The sequence below is a fragment of the Primulina tabacum genome, chromosome 14 (assembly GCF_025594145.1).
Source record: "Primulina tabacum isolate GXHZ01 chromosome 14, ASM2559414v2, whole genome shotgun sequence".
NCBI classification, from domain to species: Eukaryota; Viridiplantae; Streptophyta; class Magnoliopsida; order Lamiales; family Gesneriaceae; genus Primulina; species Primulina tabacum.
In genome coordinates, this window is record NC_134563.1 from 12,626,800 (window position 1) to 12,650,287 (window position 23,488).

A 23,488-nucleotide genomic window follows, 5' to 3' on the forward strand; every position below is an offset into this window, starting at 1 on the left:
CAATTGCACTTGAATAACATTCCAAAAACCTCCAATATTATTCCCATGATTCTCAACCTCCTCTAATTTAGACATCCAACATGTAGGACTTCCTTGATAGCTCATCATGAGTCCTTGAAGTGCATCTTTAAACTTCTTGCTTCGTCCCCTCGTTATAGGTCCTTCGGGCAACTCCAACGACTCCCATGCTTTCTTTGGTGCTTGATCAACCACATTTGCATCACTTTGTGCCCTTGATTTCCAATTATGCTGCTGAAAAATTACGACACTTTCTAGATGGTTTGAGGCCGACTATCTTTCGTGATGTGATGCTCGGCGATCCTAATGATTATACTACTGCCATTGCTAAAGCTTTTAGAGCCGAGCAGTCACTTAAAGATATAGATTGGGAGATGCAGCGAAAGAGAAACCTTGCTCAGCAAGCTAGTTAGAGTAATAAGAAGCCTTATGTGGTACCACCCAAGCAACTAGAACCACCAAAACCACAAGGACAACCACCTAGAGGGAATGTTCTGAAGGCTGATGAGAAACCACTGTGCCAAGAGTGCAATCGTCCACACTATGGCAAGTGAATGTGGGGTGCCTACAAGTGCTTCAAATGCGGAGATTTGGGACACAAGGCTAAGGATTGCCCAAAGTTTAAGTAACCCATTGCTGGAAGGGTCTATGTGACATAAACTGAGGAGGCTGAGGAAGAGCCGACATGACTCTGATTTCTAGGTAATCTAGTTGTTCAACTTTTTTACGATGCTTTTATTGCATGAAATGTTAAAATGGGTTAAGGGAATGGATTGGGATAATTAAAAACTTAGAGGATAATAAGCTGCATGCTCTACTGAACTGGCTTTAGGAATCGACATTGGGAATTTTGGGTTAGAAATACGATTTTCAAGATTGTGAGGACCGAATTGAAGAGTAAGATTTAAGTTAGAGGATAAATTTTAGGTGGATGAGAGAATCTAAGCTTTGCAACTATCAAGTCAAGGAAAATTTCGAGGACGAAATTATTTTAGGGGGGATGGGAAGATTTGTAACGTCCAAAAAAACAACCTACGTAAACAACATACATGCAAATTATTTTAATTGCTTAATTGTTTTATTTAATTAATTTGAAATTTTTGCATGATAATTATTAAATTATTAAAGGTATGATTACATGATTATATGATATGATTTCATGAAATTGATGAATTTATCCGAATATTCGATAATAGGCAGGGAAAGGAGATCGGGGACGACCAAGACAAAATATTTATTTTTCATTAAAAAATTGCAAGGCTTCCTAATATGATTAAAAATGATTTAATTTTTTTTAAAATGTTAGAGTTCGAATTATTTTACGAGTCGAACTTGATTTTTTTCCCGGGAAGCTGGTTTTGGGCAAACGAGGATTTCTTAAAAGATCAAAAATATTATTTTTGGGAAATTAATTTTATTAAATTTTATGTTTTAACTAAATAAGAGTTATTGAGCCCAATTTAACCAAATTGAGTAGGCGCAATTGCTCCTATACTTGGAGGCCCAAAACCAAAGCCCATTAACTTGCAATTAAATCTATGAATATGTTACATAGGCTATCAAAACCCCATATTTCATTCCAAACCAGCCAAAAACACACAAAAACACACACTAGAATTTATGAAAATAAGGAAGGAAGAAAAACTATGGTTCTTCATCGTACGGTCGTCCAACTTCGCACCCTCGCCGATGATTGAATATTCGACCGTTCAAAACGCAAAGGCACGTTTTCTAAACTCTTTTAAACATCATAAAAATCATAATAAGCATGATTTAATTGTTTATGCATGAAAAATATGTTTGTACGATTGGTTCAACGTTTTATCAAATATTTTCAAATTTTCAACGATTTAATGCTTGGTTTTGAAAACGTTATGAATCCGATGGACACGCTGCCAACGTAGGATGTTATATAAATGAAATATGAGTTTTTTAAAGATATTTAACTACTGGAACCGAGGGATAACTAGGGAAGAACACATGGGGCTTTCCAAGAGGGACCCTTATGTTTTGGCACTAGATTGATAAATAAAAGATTTAAATGATTATTGTTAATGATTTTATTAGAGATTTTTATGTTAGTTGATCTTTTAGAAGGTCGACATAGGATTATTAAAGATGTCTTACTGATTGATAATTTGAATTATAACTTGATTAGCATCAGTAAGTTATGCGACAATAATTTCTCAGTTCAGTTCAACAAACACACGTGCATAGTTAGAAACTCAACTGATGAGATCATTATAACTTGCAATCGTTGTGGCAATACTTACAAAGTCAGTTTGACTGATCAACCTAATGCACCAGTGTGTTTTGTAGCTTCAAAATCTTATTAAAACTGCTTGTGGCATAAAAGGTGGAACCACTTAAATTTTAAGTCTATTGCTCATCTGAGTAACCATGATTTTGTAACTTGTCTGCCTAAAATAGATTTTACAAATAGCAATTTTTTTTCAGCATGTCAGTTTGGTAACGAAAGGGATCGATTAAGGTGCCCGAAATGCGCAAAGGAAGTTTCAAAAATGTTTTTCAATTCAAAAATCGAGCATCTCATGTACTAGTGTGTAGCAAATACAAAAACACAAAATATGTCATACATAGTGTGTTAAGAATATTACCTATCAATCTCGTAAGATTGATGATGGCTACAACTAAGGTGTCAACACCTTAACTCTTGATGGCAACACAATCTTCAAGCTCTCATTGCTTCAAAATTAGGCCCACCACTTGCAACCTAGAACACCTCTTATTTTGCACTAGAAAAATAAGAGGATTTTTCAAAGGGAAGTGTAAGGATTCCTCTACAAAAATGAAGAGAAAAATTAAGGTGAATTTCCCTCAAGTTTCGGCCAAGGCATGAAGTGGAGGAGGGAAGGATGAATTTTCTTGGTTTTGCAAAAAGTGATAAAGTAAAGTTCAAAGGCATGCATGCCTTTAACTCAAAAGTTGGCTTCCAAGCTTTCATCTTCTCATACATGCTTTTAACTTGAGCTTGTAACAATTACAAGGCTCATGGACTTTAATTTAAATGTCTCAAACACATTTGAGGCCATTTAACATTTACTTAATTTTACTCAAGCCCACTAGTTTAATAATTATTTCTAATTGGGCTCTACTAGGCCTAATGTTGTTTAATTAATCTAGCACTTGAATTAATTTAATTATTTGGACTCTACTAGGTCCACTAGTGTTTAATTAATTCAACACTTGAATTAATTTAATTTAGTCCATAATAATCTTTATGAAAATCACAATTTTCAAATACATTATTTGTTTGGCCAACTTTTAATTTAGGAACACTTCCTCAATTTAAAAGTTGCATTCTACTTATAGAACTCATACTTCTATTTTATTTATGCTTATAAACTCTTTTATAAGCCGTTCAACACATTGAACTATTTTTCTTCTCAACGGGATCTAGAAAGCTAGCACTTGTGTGGCCCTCAATGTTTCATTTATACAACTAGCCGTGGGTTCACATCTCCATGTGATTCGAAATAAACATGTCCTTATACGAGCATACCCCAATTGCTCCATTCTTAATATCAACTCCTTGATAACAAGAACATCAGAACTCAAGTCTGATAGTACCCAACCAATCATGTTAAACGTCTAGCAGCATCGCTTACATGATTCCTAGGTATCAAATGATAGTGCCTGCAAAAACCATTCAATTATGGTTAGCGTACAGTACGGTCCCTTCATCTCATATATCCCGACCGATTCGACAACCATTAGTATATCGAGAGTTCTAAATTATCACCATACTCTGATCAGAGATTTCAAACTACATACACATGAGATCACATAGGATATCCATACCCAAAGGTAAGCGGTGAATCCCCAATTACAATGCATCGACTCCTATATGTTTCGACAAAACACCCAACCTTGCCACCTGATGATCCTATGAGAGTCGGTAAACAAGTCAAAGTGCAATGCTAGCATATATAGTCTCAATGTTGTCCCGAGTAATAAGGACTAATGGTGTACAACAATAAACTAGGACGTTTCCACTCGATAAGTGAGAACCACTTGGAAAGTCCTTTATGGAGGGTTGTTTAGTGTACTCTACAAGGTGCACCTATCTGCATGTTCGGACATCACAATGTCCCCTACCAATGAAACATGGTACTCAATCACAGATACTAGTCTCTAACTCGAGTGGCCTATATCCATCTTAGCGGCGGCTGAATCGACTAGGATTTGTTTAGAATATACAGTATTGTAAATATGAGTTTCATGATACTCATCATATGAGCATATCATATTCTTTCTACAATTTGTATATTCAAGGACTTTATATATGCAACTAGCATGGGTATACAGATAAAGAAGTGCCAAAACAATAATTTCAAATATTATTAAAATAAAGATTGTTTATACATAGAGTTTAAACATGAACCCTCAGCCAACACTTGGCTTGACGGGCACCTACTCTAACAATCTCCCACTTGCACTAGAGCAAACTACCCATATGCTTCAAACCCATCGATTCGTGATGCATACGGAATGCGTGTCATCGCCGCTATCTCTGCATCAGTCTTGGGAGACATAGACTTGGATAGGGACACGCCATGACACATTGGTAAATGTCCTCTCTTGGACTCATCCATCGAGAACCGCTTCACGATGGTATCAATGCATGTGGACTGGGTGAGACCAAGCAATCTTCTTGATCTATCTCTATAGATCTGTATTTCCAATACAAAATATGCTTCACCCAAGTCCTGCATCGAGAACTTACTCGCTAACCATATTTTAGTTGATTGCAACATTCCTACATCATTCCCAATGAGTAGAATGTCATCAACATAAAGCACAAGAAATATCACAGCACTCCCACTGAACTTCTTTTACACACAAGGTTCCTCAGGATTCTTAGTAAAACCAAACTCTTTGATTGTACTGTCGAATCTAAGGTTCCAACTCCTAGATGCCTGCTTTAGACCATAAATAGATCTTTGAAATTTGCGTACCATATGCTCACTTCCGACAGATGTAAACCCTTCAGGTTGAGACATGTAAATCTCTTCCTTAATATCCCCATTAAGAAAGGCTGTCTTGACATCCATCTGCCGTATCTCATAGTCATACCTTGCAGCTATGGCTAGCAATATCCTTATGGACTTGAACATTGCAACTAGAGAAAAGGTTTCCTCAAAGTCAACTCCTTGTCTTTCAGTATATCCTTTTGCTACCAATAGCACCTTGAAGGTCAATACCTTCACATCCGTCCCAAGTTTCCCCTTGTAAATCCATTTACAACCTATGGGAACAATTCTCTCAGGTGGATCCACGAGATTCCACACTTGGTTCGAATGCATGGAATTCATCTCAGATTCCATTGCTTCAAGCCACTTGGATTAATCGGCATCATATAATGCTTCCTTGAAGGTCCTTGGATCACATCCATGGTTAGGCTCATCATGGCCCTCTTGAAGATGCAGACCATACCTCATAGGTGGTCTCGAGACTCTCTCGGATCTTTTAGGAGCTTGTATCTGCTCTCTTGGCTCTTCGGGTGTGGGTTATATAATTGTGGGTGTCTCTCGAACCTCTTCGAGTTCTATCATCTCTCCTTTCTATCCAATAGAAATTCCTTTTCAAAAAAGGTTGCATTCCTAGAAACAAACACCTTTGTTTCTTGGGGATGATAGAAATAATATCCAACTGAATTCCTTGGATATCCCACAAAGTAACATAAAATGGATCGACTATCCAATTTATCTCCCACTGCCTGCTTCACATAAGCAGGGCATCCCTATATTCTAAGATAAGAATATTTGGGAGGCTTAGCCATCCATATCTCATATGGTGTCTTATCAACTGTCGTTGAATGGACATTGTTCAACAACAGTGCCGCTGTCGTCAAGCGCATATCCCCAAAAGGATGGTGACAACTCCGTGAACCCCATCATAGCCTGAACCATGTCCATCAAAGTCCGGTTACGACGCTCCGAAACACCATTCAACTGTGGTGTAGCGGGCGGAGTCCACTGCGAGAGAATCCCATTCTCCCTAATACACTCTTGGAACTCGGCACTCAAGTACTCATCACCTCGATCCGATCGAAGTGTCTTGATGCTTCTTCCCAACTTCACTTCTGAATTATTTGAACCTTTCAAAGGCTTCAGATTTGTATTTCATCAAATACACATACCCATATCTTGAAAAGTCATCGGTAAAGGTGATGAAGTAGGCATGTCCATGCTTAGTGGTGATGCTAAGCGGACCGCACACATCGGTATGGATCAAACCCAATAACCCTTTAGCTCGCTCCACGTGGCTCTTAAAGGGAATTTTGGTCATCTTTCCTTTTAGACAGGATTCAAAAGTCATGAGAGCATTAATATCAAACATATCAAACATGACTACTCCCACTAACTTGTTCATCCTTCTTAGGGAAATATATCCTAATCGAGCATGCCACAATTGTGCCTAATTTAGAGTATCTTGTTTTCACTTGTTTGTTGTTGTTATTGCTTGGACATTATTTAGTGGAATATCTTTCAATTTTAGGGTGTAGAGATCGTTTTCAAGTTCTCCAGTACCAATGAAACATTCATTCTTGTAAATGTTGCAAACACCTTTGCTAAATAAACAAGAAAATCCATCTTTATCAAGCATAGAAATGGAAATAATGTTTTTCACCAAATCTGATATAAACAAAACATCTCTTAAAATCAACTTAAAATCATTGTTCAACAATAAGTAAACATCTCCTAACCCTTGACAGCAAATCTTGCTCCATTGCCCATCCTCAAGAAGGTCTCACCTTCCCTAAGCCTTCTACTCCTTTCCATCACCTGCAAATCATTACAGAGATGTGAGTCACAGCCATTATCCAATACCCAAGAAGTAGAGTTAATTGAAATATTTACTTAAATATAGAACATCATACCGTTTCCAGAACTCTTCTGGGCAAGATATTCCCTGCAGTTACGCCTCCAATGTCCAGGCTTCTTGCAGTGATGACAAATATCAGCAGTCTTGTCAACCTTGACTGGTGTTGCTGTCACAGCAGGACTCAGAGTCTGCCTCTTCAAGGGGCACATTCTTCTTGGGACGTTGGAAAGAACGCTTCTTTCCCTTCCCACGTGGATCAATCTTCGTACCAGATAAAAAACCCACATAAAGAATCGGCTTCTCTTTCTTGATGGTGGACTCAAAGGTCATAAGCATGTTCACCAAATCCTCAAGGGTCGGCTCCATCTTGTTCATATTGAAATTCACAACAAAAGGATCAAATGAGCTAGGCAGTGAAGAGAGCAACACGTCGGTTGTCAACTCCAAAGGCAACATCAGATCCATGCCAACAAGCTTGTCCACGAGCCCAATCAGCTTCAGGCCATGCTCATGGACCGATGTCCCGTCTCGCATGCGCAAAGTGATAAGCTCCTTGACGATAGCATGCCTAAGAGGTCGAGTCTGCTCACTAAAGAGCTCCTTGAGATGCAAATGAATGTCAGCAGCACTCTTTGCATCCTCAAAACACCTCTACAGCTCATCATTCATAGAAGCCTGCATATAACACCTGGCTTTCAAGTCATGGTCACACCATTCCTTGTAAGTCTGCAGTTTCTCAGGAGTGCAGTCAGTCTGAGCCTCAACAGGGGGCGACTCAGTCAGTGTATATGCTATCCTTTCCAAATTCAAGACGATTTTTAAGTTTCTTAGCCAGTTGTGGTAATTAGGTCTAGTTAATACGTGTTTGTCGAGTATTGCAGATAGCGGATTGCGAATCGAAGACATTATCAAAAAATTGTACTGAAAAGTAAAATAGATAAATGTTAATGACTATTTAAAAATATTTAGTAAGATATAAAGTATGGACTTTTACTTTATAAATGTTTACTCCCACTGTTTTGACATCTTTCACTACCCTCTAGTGAAAATGGGAAACTTTTTTCCTCAGTAGGTACGCAAGGTCCAATTAGCGAATTATGATCCCGAATAATATCAGCCAATCATAATTCCTAAAAGATAGTTTCCAATTGCATCACTATGCAACCCTCTACGTAAACTTTTGTCTCACGTTTGATTAGGACCCAATAATATGACGTCGTTCATCTTTACGTGTCAAGTCTTACCCATCGATGTTGAACCTTAAAGGACGGTCGCCATGAGTTCCCTCAATAATATGGGCCGAAATCATGAGAGTTCCACGTAGTTCACATCACCATGTCAATGGATGTCACAGCTTTCCGGTGTCCGGTGCCCCCCAAATAATATGAGCTGAGCCCCGAACACGGGTAGCGTTCATCATGCACTCATTGTCGATGGAAGACATGGAAATTATAAACAACTTTATAATTCCCTTTTTCGGGCTTGATATTAATTTTGAATCTTATTCAAAATGTGGGTTTTTAATTTTGAAAGGTCTCATCATCAATTTTATTTAAAAGCTCGCCATGTTTGATCGTATGTTTGTCGGATTCATGCAACTTTGTTATTATCATAATAATAACACACATACTCATTATTTATAACATATCATGCATATATTATAAACAGTAAACAAAACAAGGATGATCAATCGCCCCAAAACTAATGGCCCGTGTGAGCTAAACACGGGCCTAGGTCCAATCCTAGGGAAATGCATGGGATGCAAAGACAACTATTACATTAGCCTCCAATATTTACATGTCTTCGATCTTCATAATTATCAAGGCCACCATCTTCCAATCTTGATCTTCCACTCTACTAATATTTACAAATAAATATAATGCCAAATAGGGATACATCTAATGGGGTGGGAACGGGAAATAAACCAAGCCCATTTTAAATTTGATAATTATTACAACCATTCAACACAAAATATCCTAGCATACACCTAGCGAATTGGGCTTGGGCTTTTGATCATCCTTCATGGTTAATATCAAATATCATACACCATCAAATTATTATCACAATAATTAATTGATCCAATTTTATAATTCTTGATCAATCACTAACCGCCATGATTATAAACTAAATTAACAAAGAATAAAAACTCCTTTGTGTACTTTCTAATTAATTTATTTATAAAAGAATTTCTTGTAAATCACAATTTACTATAAATAATTAAAGTCCAACTTCAATTATTTATTTTATGAGATAATATGAACAATTTTTGTGGATTTAAACTTAAGGGCCCAAAAAATCATTTTTCACCAAAAAACATTTTGGCACATTTAAATTCACAAATTGTATTAGCCATCTAATGGCCCAACAACTTCAAGGCCCCATGACACTTTGATATTCCAAAACAATTTTGGAAACCCTAGTCATCATCGCCGTCGCCGGAGCTCTGTCGCCGGATTCCTGCCAACTTTAAAAAAAATTTATTTTAATTTAAAAACATTGCTGCCCAAAACGGGCAGCCCCACAGGCAGCCCGAGCTGCCCGAAATGGGTAGCAACTTGCTGCCCAAAAACACCCCACGACGGCCTCGATTTTTGTTACAAAAAATCATCTCATGCGGTTAAAAATCGACCTCAATATAATATTATGTATATGCTAGACAAAATAGTATCCTTAGCTCATGATACCACTTGAAAGGGGATCGATTAAGGTGCCCGAAATGCGCAACGGAAGTTTCAAAAATGTTTTTCAAGGCAAAAATCGAGCACCTCATATACTAGTGTGTAGCAAATACAAAAACACAAAATATGATATACATATTGTGTTAAGAATATTACCTATCAATCTCGTAAGATTGATGATGGCTCCAACTAAGGTGTAAACACCTTAGCTCTTGATGGCAAGACAATCTTCAAGCTCTCCTTCCTTCAAAATTAGGCCCACCACTTGCAAGCTAGAACCCATCTTATTTTGCACTAGAAAAATAAGAGGATTTTTCAAAAAGAAGAGTAAGGATTCCTCTACAAAAATGAAGAGAAAAATTAAGGAGAATGTCCCTCAAGTTTCGGCCAAGGCATGTAGTGGAGGAGGGAAGGATGACTTTTCTTGGTTTTGCAACAAGTGATAAAGTAAAGTTCAAAGGCATGTATGCCTTTAACTCAAAAGTTTGCTTCTAACCTTTCATCTTCTCATCCACGCTTTTAACTTGGGCTTGTAACAATTACAAGGCCCATGAACTTTAATTTAAATGTCTCAAACACATTTGAGGCCATTTAACATTTACTCAAGCCCACTAGTTTAATAATTATTTCTAATTGGGCTCTACTAGGCCCAATGTTGTTTAATTAATCAAACACTTGAATTAATTTAATTATTTGGACTCTACTAGGTCCACTAATGTTTAATTAATTCAACACTTGAATTAATTTAATTTAGTCCATAATAATCTTTATGAAAATCACAATTTTTAAATACATTATTTGTGTGAGGCCCGGGGCCGAAGAGGGCGGGGGGTGATCGCCGGTGCCATCAGTAGTTGCACGGACAATGAGCGGCTCCTGGCAGGCTTCTAGGTGAAGGGAACATGAATGAACCGACCCACACGGGAATGAGAGGGATTCCGAGACTGTTCAATGTAATGGACTGTACAGTTGAAGAGGGCTTAAAAGATTTGATTTGTACTACTCATATCACGAAGGTGCATCTTCTTTTCGGTAGCTCATCACATAAGAACTCCAAAGTTAAGCGTGTTTGACTTGGGGCAATTTTGGGATGGGTGACCTCCTGGGAAGTTTCCCAGGGTGCGTGTGAGTGAGGACATAAGCACGCTGGAAAGACTCGTCTTGATACAGTGAGGACAGTCGTCGAATCTGGGGCGTTACAAGTGGTATCAAAGCCGACCTCTCTTAGTACGGTGTGGTTCGGGGACGAACCAAGCGGAAGCTGGTGGGCATGTGAGGCCCGGGGCCGAAGAGGGCGGGGGGTGATCGCCGGTGCCATCAGTAGTTGCACGGACAATGAGCGGCTCCTGGCAGGCTTCTAGGTGAAGGGAACATGAATGAACCGACCCACACGGGAATGAGAGGGATTCCGAGACTGTTCAATGTAATGGACTGTACAGTTGAAGAGGGCTTAAAAGATTTTATTTGTACTACTCATATCACGAAGGTGCATCTTCTTTTCGGTAGCTCATCACATAAGAACTCCAAAGTTAAGCGTGCTTGACTTGGGGCAATTTTGGGATGGGTGACCTCCTGGGAAGTTTCCCAGGGTGCGTGTGAGTGAGGACATAAGCACGCTGGAAAGACTCGTCTTGATACAGTGAGGACAGTCGTCGAATCTGGAGCGTTACAATTTGTTTGGCCAACTTTTGAGTTAGGAACACTTCCTAAAATTAAAAGTTGCATTCGCCTTATAGAAGTAATACTTCTATTTTATTTACGCTTAAAAACTCCTTTATAAGCCGTTCAACACATTGAACTATTTTTCTTCTCAACGGGATCTAGAAAGCTAGCACTTGTGTGCTCTCAATGGTTCATTAATACAACTAGCCGTGGGTTCATATCTCCATGTGATTCGGACTAAACATGTCCTTATACGAGCATACCCCAATTGCTCCATTCTTAATTATCAACTCCTTGATAACAAGAAAGTCAGAACTCAAGTCTGATAGTACCCAACCAATCATGTTAAACGCCTAGCAGCATCGCTTACATGATTCCCTAGGTATCAAATGATAGTGCCTGCAAAAACCATTCAATTATGGTTAGCGTACAGTACGGTCCCTTCATCTCATATATCCCGACCGATTCAAAAACCATTGGTATATCGAGAGTTGTCAATGAATCGATACCATGTGTCATGTCGTAGTTGCATCGATGTTGTAATCTAAGAAACCCCTTTCGTAATTACCACCATATTCTTATCAGAGATTTCAAACTATACACACATGAGATCACATAGAATATCCATACCCGAAGGTAAGCGGTGAATCCCCGACTACAATGCATCGACTCCTATAAGTTTCGACAAAACACCCAACCTTGCCACCTGATGACCCCATGAGAGTCGGTAAACAAGTCAAAGTGCAATGCTAGCATATAGAGTCTCAATGTTGTCTCGGGTCATAAGGACTAATGGTGTACAACCATAATCTTGGACGTTTCCACTCAATAAGTGAGAACCAGTTGAAAAGTTCTTTATGGAAGGTTGTTCAGTGTACTCTACAAGGTTCACCTATCTGCATGTTAAGACATCAAAATGTCCCCTATCAATGAAACATGGTACTCACTTCGCAGATACTAGTCTTTAACTCGAGCGGCCTATATCTTTCTTAGCGGCGACCTATCTGCATGTTCGGCCATCACAATGTCCCCTACCAATGAAACATGGTACTCACATCGCAGATACTAGTCTCTAACTCGAGCGGCCTATATCCTTCTTAGCGGCGGCTGAATCGACTAGGAACTATTTAGAATATACAGTATTGCAAATATGAGTTTCATGATACTCATCATATGAGCATCTCATATTCTTTCTACTATTTGTATATTCAAGGACTTTATCTATGCAACTAGCATGAGTATACAGATAAAGAAGTGCCAAAACAATAATTTCAAATATTATTAAAATAAAGATTGTTTATACATAGAGTTTAAACATGAACCCTCGGCCAACACTTGGCTGGACGGGCACCTACTCTAACAGGTAAACATGTAAGATCTTCATCTACAAACAAGGGTAGTAAATCTTCCTCCAGATGCTTAGAACTACTACATATGGATATTTTTGGTCCTATAGCAGTCATGAATTTAGGGGGAATGAAATATACCTTGGTAATCGTTGATGATTTTTCAAGATTTACTTGGGTTATCTTTCTTAAATAAAAAGACCAAACTGATGCACAACTGATTAAGATTTTTAAAAGATTATTAAATGAAAAATCAGTTGAAATTGACATATTAAGGTTGATCGAGGGACTAAATTGGTCAATCAAGATCTTTCTCAATTTTTAGAAAATACTAGAATTAAGCATGAGTTCTTAGCAGCTAGAACTGTTAGAGTAGGTGCCTATCGAGCCAAGTGTTGGCCGAGTGTTCACAATGAAACTCTATGTATGAACAGTCTTTATTTTAATAATATTTGAAATTATTATTTTGGCACATCTTTATCTCTATACCCATGCTAGTTGCATAGATAAAGCCCTTGAATATACAAATAGTAGAAAGAATATGAGATGCTCATATGATGAGTATCATGAAACTCATATTTGGAATATTGTATATTCTAAACAGTTCCTAGTCGATTCAGCCGCCACTAAGAAGGATATAGGCCGCTCGAGTTCGAGACTAGTATCTGCAATGTGAGTACCATGTTTCATTGGTAGGCGACATTGTGATGTCCGAGCATGCAGATAGGTGCTCCTGGTAGAGTGCACTGAACAACCCTCCATAAAGGACTTTCCAAGTGGTTCTTACTTATCGAGTGGAAAAGTCCTAGTTTATGGTTGTATACCATTAGTCCTAATGACCCGGGACAACATTGAGACTCTATGTGCTAGAATTACACTTTGACTAGTTTACCGACTCTTATGGGGTCATCAGGTGGCAAGGTTGGGTGTTCTGTCGAAACATATAGGAGTCGATGCATTGTAGTTGGGGATTCACCGCTTACCTTCGGGTATGGATATCCTATGTGTTCTCATGTATGTGTAGTATGAAATCTCTGATCAGAGTATGGTGCTAATTATGAAAGGGGTTTCATAGATTACACCATCGATGCAACTACGACATGACAAATAGTATCGATTCATTGACAAATCTTGATATACCAATGGTTGTCGAATCGGTCGGGATATATGAGTTGAAGGGACCGTACTGTACGCTAACCATAATTGAATGGTTCTTGCAGGCACTATCATTTGATACCTAAGAAATCATGTAAGCGATGCTGCTAGGCGTTTAACATGATTGGTTGGGTACTATCAGACTTGAGTTTTGACGTTCTTGCTATCAAGGAGTTGATAAGTAAGAATGAAGCAATTGAGGTATGCTCATATAAGGACATGTTTAGTCCGAATCACATGGAGATGTGAACCCAGGGCTAGTTGTATCAATGAACCACTGAGGGCCACACAAGTACTAGCTTTCTAGATCCCGTTGAGAAGTAAAATAGTTCAATGTGTTGAACGGCTTATAAATAAGTTTATAAGCGTAAGGAAAATAGAAGTATGACTTCTATGAGAGAAATGTAACTTTTAATTTATGAATGTGATCCTAAATTAAAAAAGTTGGCCAAATAAATAATGTATTTGAAAATTGTGATTTTCATAAACATTATTATGGACTAAATTAAATTAATTCAAGTGTTGAATTAATTAAACACTAGTGGGTCTAGTAGAGTCCAAATAATTAAATTATTAAACTTGTGGGCTTGAGTAAAATCAAGTAAACTTTAAATGTGCTCAAATGTGTTTGAGACATTTAAAATAAAAGTCCATGGGCCTTGTAATTGTTACAAGCCCAAATAGATTTGTATGAATGGGAGGTGAAAAGTTGGGAGACAACATTTGCAACATCCAAGGCATGGCATGCCTTTGGAATACACAACATCTTTTCCCACAACCAAGACTAGTCTTCCCTCCTCCCATTTTTGAGTGTGCTTGGCCGAAAATTTGAGAGATTTTTCTCCCAAAAATTCTCTCAATTTTCTTCTTCAAGAGTTGAGGAAAGAAATCACTTCTCCTTGAAAAATCCTTTTGTTTTTCTAGTGCAAAATAAGAGGGGATCTTCTTAGCAAGTGGTGGGCCTAATTTTGAACATGGTGTGCTCAAGGAAAGCTTGTAGAAGTTCATCCGTTGAAGAGCTAAAGTGTTTACACTTTAGTTGGAGCCATCATCAATCTTGAGAGATTGATAGGGAAATTTCTAAACACCCTATGAATGTCATAGTTTGTGTTTTTGTATATGTTACATACTAGTACTAAGGTGCTCGATTTTTCTCTTGCAAAAACCGAAAATTTTGTACCTTCCATTGCGCATTCGGGCACCTAAAATCGATCCTTATCAAGTGGTATCATGAGCTAAGGGTACTAGTTTTTTGTAGCATATACAAAATATTATATTGAGATCAATTTCTAACCGAATGAGATGAAAATTTTCAACAAAAATCAAGGCCATGTGAGGGGATATCTCGGGCAGCATGTTGCTGCCCATTTCGGGCAGCTCGGGCTGCCCATTTCGGGCAGCAAGGGCAGCCCCGAACAGCCCCTATTTTTAATAAAAAATAAATATTTTTTTTGTCACCGGAATCCGGCGACGGAGCTCCGGCGACGGCGATGACGACTAGGGTTTCCGAAAGTGTTTTGGATTATCAAAGTGTCATGGGCCTTGAGTTGTTGGGCCATTGGATGGCTAACACATTTGTGAAATTTAAATGGGCCAAAATGTTTTTGGGTGAAAAATGAATTTTTGGGCCCTTAAGTTTAAATTTGCAAAAGTTGAAAATATTTTCTCATGAAATAAATAATTGAAGTTGAACTTTAAATATTTATAGTAAATGATGATTTACAAGAAATTCGGTTATAAATAAATTAATTAGAAAGTAGACAGATGTGTTTGTATACTTTGTTAATTTAGTTTATAATCGTGACGATTAGTGATTGGATCAAGATATATAATATTGGATCAATTAACTATTGTGATAATTATTTGATGGTGTATGATATGTGATATTATGCATTAATGAAGATCAAAAGCCCAAGCCCAATTTGCTAGGTGTATGCTAGGATATTTTGTGTTGAATGATTGTAATAATTATCAATTTATAAAGTCGGCTTGGTTTATGGCCCGTTTCCACCCCATGAGATGTATCCATATTTGCCATTGATATTTATTTGTAAATATTAGTATAGTGGATGATCAAGATTGGAAGATGGTGGCCATGATGATTATGAAGATCGAAGACATGTAAATATTGGAAGCTAATGTAATAGTTGCATTTGCATCATCCCTTGCATTTCCCTAGGATTGGACCGAGGCCCGTGCTTAGCTCACACGGGCCATTAGTTTTTGGGCGACTGATCATCCTTGTTTTGTTTACTGTTTATAATATATGCATGATATGTTATAAATAATGATTATGTGCGTTATTATTATGATAATAACAAAGTTGCATGAATCCGGCAAACATACGATCAAACATGGCGAGCTTTTAAATAAAATTAATGATGAGACCTTTCAAAATTAAAAACATTAATTTTGAATAAGATTCAAAATTAATATCAAGCCCGAAAAGGGGAATTATAAATTTGTTTATAGTTTCCATGTCTTCCATCGACAATGGGTGCATGATGAACGCTACCCGTACTCGGGGCTCGGCTCATATTATTGGGGAGGCCCTGGGTGCCGGAAAGCTGTGACATCCATTGACATGGTGATGTGAACTACGTGGAACTCCCATGATTTCGGCTCATATTATTGGGGGAACTCACGGTGACCGTCCATTAAGGTTCAACATCGATAGGTAAGGCTTGACAGGTAAAGATGAACGACGTCATATTATTGGGTCCTAATCAAACGTGGGACAAAATTTTGCGTAGAGGGTTGCATGGTGATGCAATTGGAAACTACCTTGTAGGAATTGTGATTGGCTGATATTATTCGGGATCATAATTCGCTAATTGGACCTAGCGTACCTACTGAGGAAAGGAATTTCCCATTTTCACTACAGGGTAGTGAAAGATGTCAAAACAGTGGGTGTAAACATTTATAAAGTAAAAGTCCATACTTTATATCTTATTAAATATTTTAAAATAGTCATTAACATTTATCTATTTTACTTTTCAGTACAAAATTTGAGAATGTCTTCAATTCGCAATCCGCTTTCTGCCATACTCGAAAAACACGTATTAACCGGACCTAATTACATCACTTGGCTAAGAAATCTGAAAATCGTCTTGAACTCGGAAAAGATTGCATATACACTGACTGAGTCGCCCCCTACTGAGGCTCCGACTAGCTGCACTCCTGAGGAATTGCAGACCTACAAGGATTGGTGTGACCATGACTTGAAGGCCAGGTGTTATATGCAGGCTTCTATGAATGATGAGTTGCAGAGGCATTTTGAGAATGCAAAGAGTGCTGCTGACATTCATTTGCACCTCAAGGAGCTCTTTGGAGAGAAAACACGTCCTCTTAGGTATGCTACCGTCAAGGAGCTGATCACTTTGTGCATGCGAGATGGGGCCTCGGTCCATGAGCATGGCCTAAAGATGATTGGGCTCGTGGACAAGCTCGTTGGCATGGATTTGATATTGCCTTCAGAGTTGACCACCGACGTGTTGCTGTTGTCGCTGCCTAGCTCATTTGATCCTTTTGTGGTGAACTTCAACATGAACAAGATGGATCCGACCCTTGAGGAGTTGGTGAACATGCTTGTGACCGTTGAGTCCACCATCAAGAAAGAGAAGCCGGTTCTTTTTGTGGGCTCTTCATCTGGTACGAAGACCGGTCCACCTGGGAAGGGAAAGAAGCGTTCTTTCCAACGTCCCAAGAAGAACGTGCCCTTGAAGACAGACTCCGGGTCCCGTTGTGGCAGCCATACCAGTGAAGGCCGACAAGGCTGTTGACATCTGTCATCACTGCAAGAAGCCTGGAGATTGGAGGCGTAATTGCAGGGAATATCTGGCCAAGAAGAGTTCTGGAAACGGTATGTTCTATATTGAAGTAAACATTTCAATTAACTCTAATTCTTGGGTATTGGATACCGGATGTGGCTCACATCTCTGTAATGATTTACAGAGGATGAGAAGAAGTAGGAGACTTAGGGAAGGTGAGACCTTCTTGAGGTTGGGCAATGGAGCAAGAGTTGCTGCCAAGGCCGTGGGAAATGTTTGCTTATTGTTGAACAATGATTTTAAGTTGATTTTAAGAGATGTTTTGTTTGTACCTGATTTGGTGAAAAAACATTGTTTCCATTTCTATGCTTGATAAAAATGGATATTCTTGTTTATTTAGCAAAGGTGTTTGCAACATTTACAAGAATGAATGTTTAATTTGTACTAGAGAACTTGAAAACGATCTCTACACCTTAAAATTGAAAGATATTTCACTTAACAATGTCCAAGCTATAACAACAAACAAGCGCAAACAAGATACTCTAAATTCGGCACAATTATGGCATGCTCGATTAGGACATATTTCCCTAAAAAGGATGAACAAGCTAGTGGGAGTGGGCATGTTTGATATGTCTGATATTAATGCTCTCACGACTTGTGAATCCTGTCTAAAAGGAAAGATGACCAAAATTCCCTTTAAGGGCCATGTGGAGCGAGCCAAAGGGTTATTGGATTTGATCCATACCGATGTGTGCGGTCCGCTTAGCATCACCACTAAGCATGGACATGCCTACTTCATCACCTTTACCGATGACTTTTCGAGGTATGGGTATGTGTATTTGATGAAATACAAGTCTGAAGCCTTTGAAAGGTTCAAAGAATTCAGAAGTGAAGTAGAGAAGCAATTGGGACGAAGCATCAAGACACTTTGATCGGATCGAGGTGGTGAGTACTTGAGTGTCCAGTTCCAAGAGTATCTTAGGGAGAATGGGATTCTCTCGCAATGGACTCCACCCGCTACACCAGAGTTTAATGGTGTTTCGGAGCATCGTAACCGGACTTTGATGGACATGGTTCGGTCTATGATGGGGTTCACGGAGTTGCCGCCATCTTTTTGGGGATATGCGCTTGAGACAGCGGCACTGTTGTTGAACAATGTCCATTCAAAGGCAGTTGACAAGACACCATATGAGATATGGATGGGTAAGCCACCCAAATATTCTTATCTTAGAATATGGGGGTGCCCTGATTATGTGAAGCAGGTAGTGGGAGATAAATTGGATAGTCGATCCATTTTATGTTACTTCGTGGGAGATCCAAAGAATTCGGTTGGATACTACTTCTATCATCCTAAAGAAACAAAGGTGTTTGTTTCTAGGAATGCAACCTTTTTGGAAAAGGAATTTCTATTGGATAGAAAAGGGGAGATGATAGAACTCGAAGAGGTTCAAGAGACACCCACAATTATAGAACCCACACCCGAAGAGCCAAGAGAGGAGATACAAGCTCCTAGAAGATCCGAGAGAGTCTCGAGACCACCTATGAGGTATGGTCTACTTCTTGAAGAGGGCCATGATGAGCCTATCCATGGATGTGATTCAAGGACCTTCAAGGAAGCGTTATCAGATGCCGATTCATCCAAGTGGCTTGAAGCGATGGAATCTGAGATGAATTCCAAGCATTCGAACAAAGTGTGGAATCTTGTTGATCCACCTGAGGGAATTGTTCCCATAGGGTGTAAATGGATTTACAAGAGGAAACTTGGGGCGGATGGGAAGGTATTGACCTTCAAGGCGCGATCGGTGGCAAAAGGATATACTCAAAGACAAGGAGTTTACTTTGAGGAAACCTTTTCTCCAGTTGCAATGTTCAAGTCCATAAGGATTTTGCTAGCCATAGTTGCATATTATGAATATGAGATATGGCAGATGGATGTTAAGAAAGCCTTTCTTAATGGGGATATTGAGGAAGAGATTTACATGTCTCAACCCGAAGGGTTTACATCTATCGGAAGTGAGCATATGGTATGCAAACTTCAAAGATCTATTTATGGTCTAAAGCAGGCATCTAGGAGTTGGAACCTCAGATTCGATAGTACAATCAAACAGTTTTGTTTTGCTAAGAATCCTTAGGAACCCTGTGTGTATAAGAAGGTCAGTGGGAGTGCTGTGACATTCCTTGTGCTTTATGTTGATGACATTCTACTCATTGGGAATGATGTAGGGATGTTGCAATCAACTAAGATATGGTTAGCGAGTAAGTTCTCGATGCAGGACTTGGGTGAAGCATCTTTTGTACTGGGAATACAGATCTATAGAGATAGATCAAAAAGATTGCTTGGTCTCACCCAGTCCACTTATATTGATACCATCGTGAAGCGGTTCTCGATGGATGAGTCCAAGAGAGGACATCTACCAATGAGTCATGGCGTGTCCCTATCCAAGTCTATGTCTCCCAAGACTGATACAGAGATAGAGGCGATGACAAGCATTCCTTATGCATCTGCGATTGGTAGCATTATGTATGGGATGATATCTACACGTCCTGACGTGGCTTTTGCACTAAGTTTAGTGAGTAGATATCAATCCAACCCTGTCTTCCACACTGGAAAGCTGTGAAAGACATCCTCAAGTATTTGAGAAGGACCAATAAGTTGTTCTTGGTCTATGGGGGTGGAGAACTGAAATTGGAAGGCTATACCGACTCTAGCTTCCAAAGCGATATTGATGACTCGAAGTCAACCTCTGGGTTCATATTCATGCTGAATGGTGCTGCTGTCTCTTTTAAGAGTTCCAAGCAAGACAGTACTGCGGATTCCACCACTGAGGCTGAATATATTGCTTCATCAGCTGCAGCAAAGGAGGCTGTTTGGATAAGGAATTTCGTCCAAGAGTTGGGCGTCATTCCTAATGGAGTTGCTCCTGTCCCGGTGTTTTGTGACAACACGGGAGCCATTGCTCAAGCAAAGGAGCCGAGGTCTCATCAGAAGTCCAAACACGTATTGAGAAAGTACCACATCCTCAGAGAGATCGTGGAAAGAGGAGATGCCACGATTGACAAAGTCGGCTCCGCAGATAATGTTGCTGATCTACTAACTAAGCCTTTACCTAGACCATTATTCGAGAAGCATCGCGAATCGATGGGTTTGAAGCATATGGGTAGTTGGCTCTAGTGCAAGTTGGAGATTGTTAGAGTAGGTGCCCGTCGAGCCAAGTGTTGGCCGAGTGTTCACAATAAAACTCTATGTATGAACAGTCTTTATTTTAATAATATTTGAAATTATTATTTTGGCACATCTTTATCTGTATACCCATACTAGTTGCATAGATAAAACCCTTGAATATACAAATAGTAGAAAGAATATGAGATGCTCATATGTTGAGTATCATGAAACTCATATTTGAAATACTGTATATTCTAAACAGTTTCTAGTCGATTCAGCCGCCACAAAGAAGGATATAGGCCGCTCGAGTTCGAGACTAGTATCTGCGATGTGAGTACCATGTTTCATTGGTAGGGGACATTGTGATGTCCGAGCATGCAGATAGGTGCTCCTAGTAGAGTGCACTGAACAACCCTCCATAAAGGACTTTCTAAGTGGTTCTCACTTATCGAGTGGAAAAGTCCTAGTTTATGGTTGTACACCATTAGTCCTTATGACCCGGGACAACATTGAGACTCTATGTGCTAGAATTACACTTGTACTTGTTTACCGACTCTTATGGGGTCATCAGGCTGCAAGGTTGGGTGTTCTGTCGAAACATATAAGAGTCGATGCATTGTAGTCGGGGATTCACCGCTTACCTTCGGGTATGGATATCCTATGTGTTCTCATGTATGTGTAGTATGAAATCTGTGATCAGAGTATGGTGGTAATTATGAAAGGGGTTTCATAGATTACACCATCGATGCAACTACGACATGACACATAGTATCGATTCATTGACAACTCTCGATATACCAATGGTTGTCGAATCGGTCGAGATATATGAGTTGAAGGGACCGTACTGTACGCTAACCATAATTGAATGGTTCTTGCAGGCACTATCATTTGATACCTAGGGAATCATGTAAGCGATACTGCTAGGCGTTAACATGATTGGTTGGGTACTATCAGACTTGAGTTCTGACGTTCTTGCTATCAAGGAGTTGATAAGTAAGAATGGAGCAATTGGGGTATGCTCATATAAGGACATGTTTAGTCCGAATCACATGGAGATGTGAACCCACGGCTAGTTGTATCAATAAACCATTGAGGGCCACACAAGTACTAGCTTTTTAGATCCCGTTGAGAAGTAAAATAGTTCAATGTGTTGAACGTCTTATAAATGAGTTTATAAGCGTAAGAAAAATAGAAGTATGACTTCTATGAGAGAAATGTAACTTTTAATTTATGAATGTGTTCCTAAATTAAAAAGTTGGCCAAATAAATAATGTATTTGAAAATTGTGATTTTCATAGACATTATTATGGAATAAATTAAATTAATTCAAGTGTTGAATTAATTAAACACTAGTGGGCCTAGTAGAGTCCAAATAATTAAATTATTAAACTAGTGGGCTTGAGTAAAATCAAGTAAACTTTAAATGTGCTTAAATGTGTTTGAGACATTTAAAATAAAAGTCCATGGGCCTTGTAATTGTTACAAGCCCAAATAAATTTGAATGCATGGGAGGTGAAAAGTTGGGAGACAACTTTTGCAACATCCAAGGCATGGCATGTCTTTGGAATACACAACACCTTTTCCCACAACCAAGACTAGTCTTCCTTCCTCCCATTTTTGAGTGTGCTTGGCCGAAAATTTGAGAGATTTTTCTCCCAAAAATCCTCCCATTTTTGAGTGTGCTTGGCCTAAAATTTGAGAGATTTTTCTCCCAAAAATTCTCTCAATTTTCTTCTTCAAGAGTTGAGGAAAGAAATCACTTCTCCTTGAAAAATCCTTTTGTTTTTCTAGTGCAAAATAAGAAGGGATCTTCTTAGCAAGTGGTGGGCCTAATTTTGAGCAAGGTGTGCTCAAGGAAAGCTTGTAGAAGTTTATCCTTTGAAGAGCTAAAGTGTTTACACTTTAGTTGGAGCCATCATCAATCTTGAGAGATTGATAGGTAAATTTCTAAACACCCTATGAATGTCATAGTTTGTGTTTTTGTATATGTTACATACTAGTACTAAGGTGCTCGATTTTTCTTTTGCAAAAACGAAAATTTTGTACCTTCTGTTGCGCATTCGGGCACCTAAAATCGATCCCTATCAAGTACACCTCAAAAAAATGGTGTAGCTGAAAGAAGAAATCGAACTCTTAAAGAAGCTGCTAGAACAATGCTTGCTAATTCTGGTATATCTCAAAGATTTTGGGGCAGAAGCAGTGAGCACTGCATGTTACACTCAGAACAGATCAATGAATAACAAAAATCATTTGAAAACCCCATATCAGATCTGGAATGGACATAAAAGTGTGGTATCCTATTTCAGAATATTCGGCTGCAGATGTTATGTTGACGATAATGGCAAAAATCATTTGATACAAAATCTGCAGAAGGAATATTTCTGGGTTATTCGTCAGTTAGTAAAGCTTATAGAGTTTTTAATAAATGTACTTTGAATGTAGAAGAATCGATTCATGTTGTATTTGATGAATCAGGACTAAATGGTAAGCCATAAGATCCAGAACTAGAACCAGAAATAGTGAAGAAGAAGTTCATATCAATCGAAATCTTATTCAAACACCAGAACCAGAAATAGTGGATCAATCAGTTGATCAAGAAATTGTTCCTGATAATCAGTTGGTGGAGCAAAACGTTCATATTCAAATGCCAATTGAAGCAGCAGCAACTGAAACTAAAGAAAACATTCACTTACCAACGTAAATAATTGCTGAAATCGATCCAACCAATGCTGAATACAGATGGAAGAAATCATATCCACCAGAACTGGTGATAGATAATCCATCTGATCCGGTGAGAACTCAAAATCAAATGATTAATTAATTTATTTATTCAGATTTTGTTTCCCA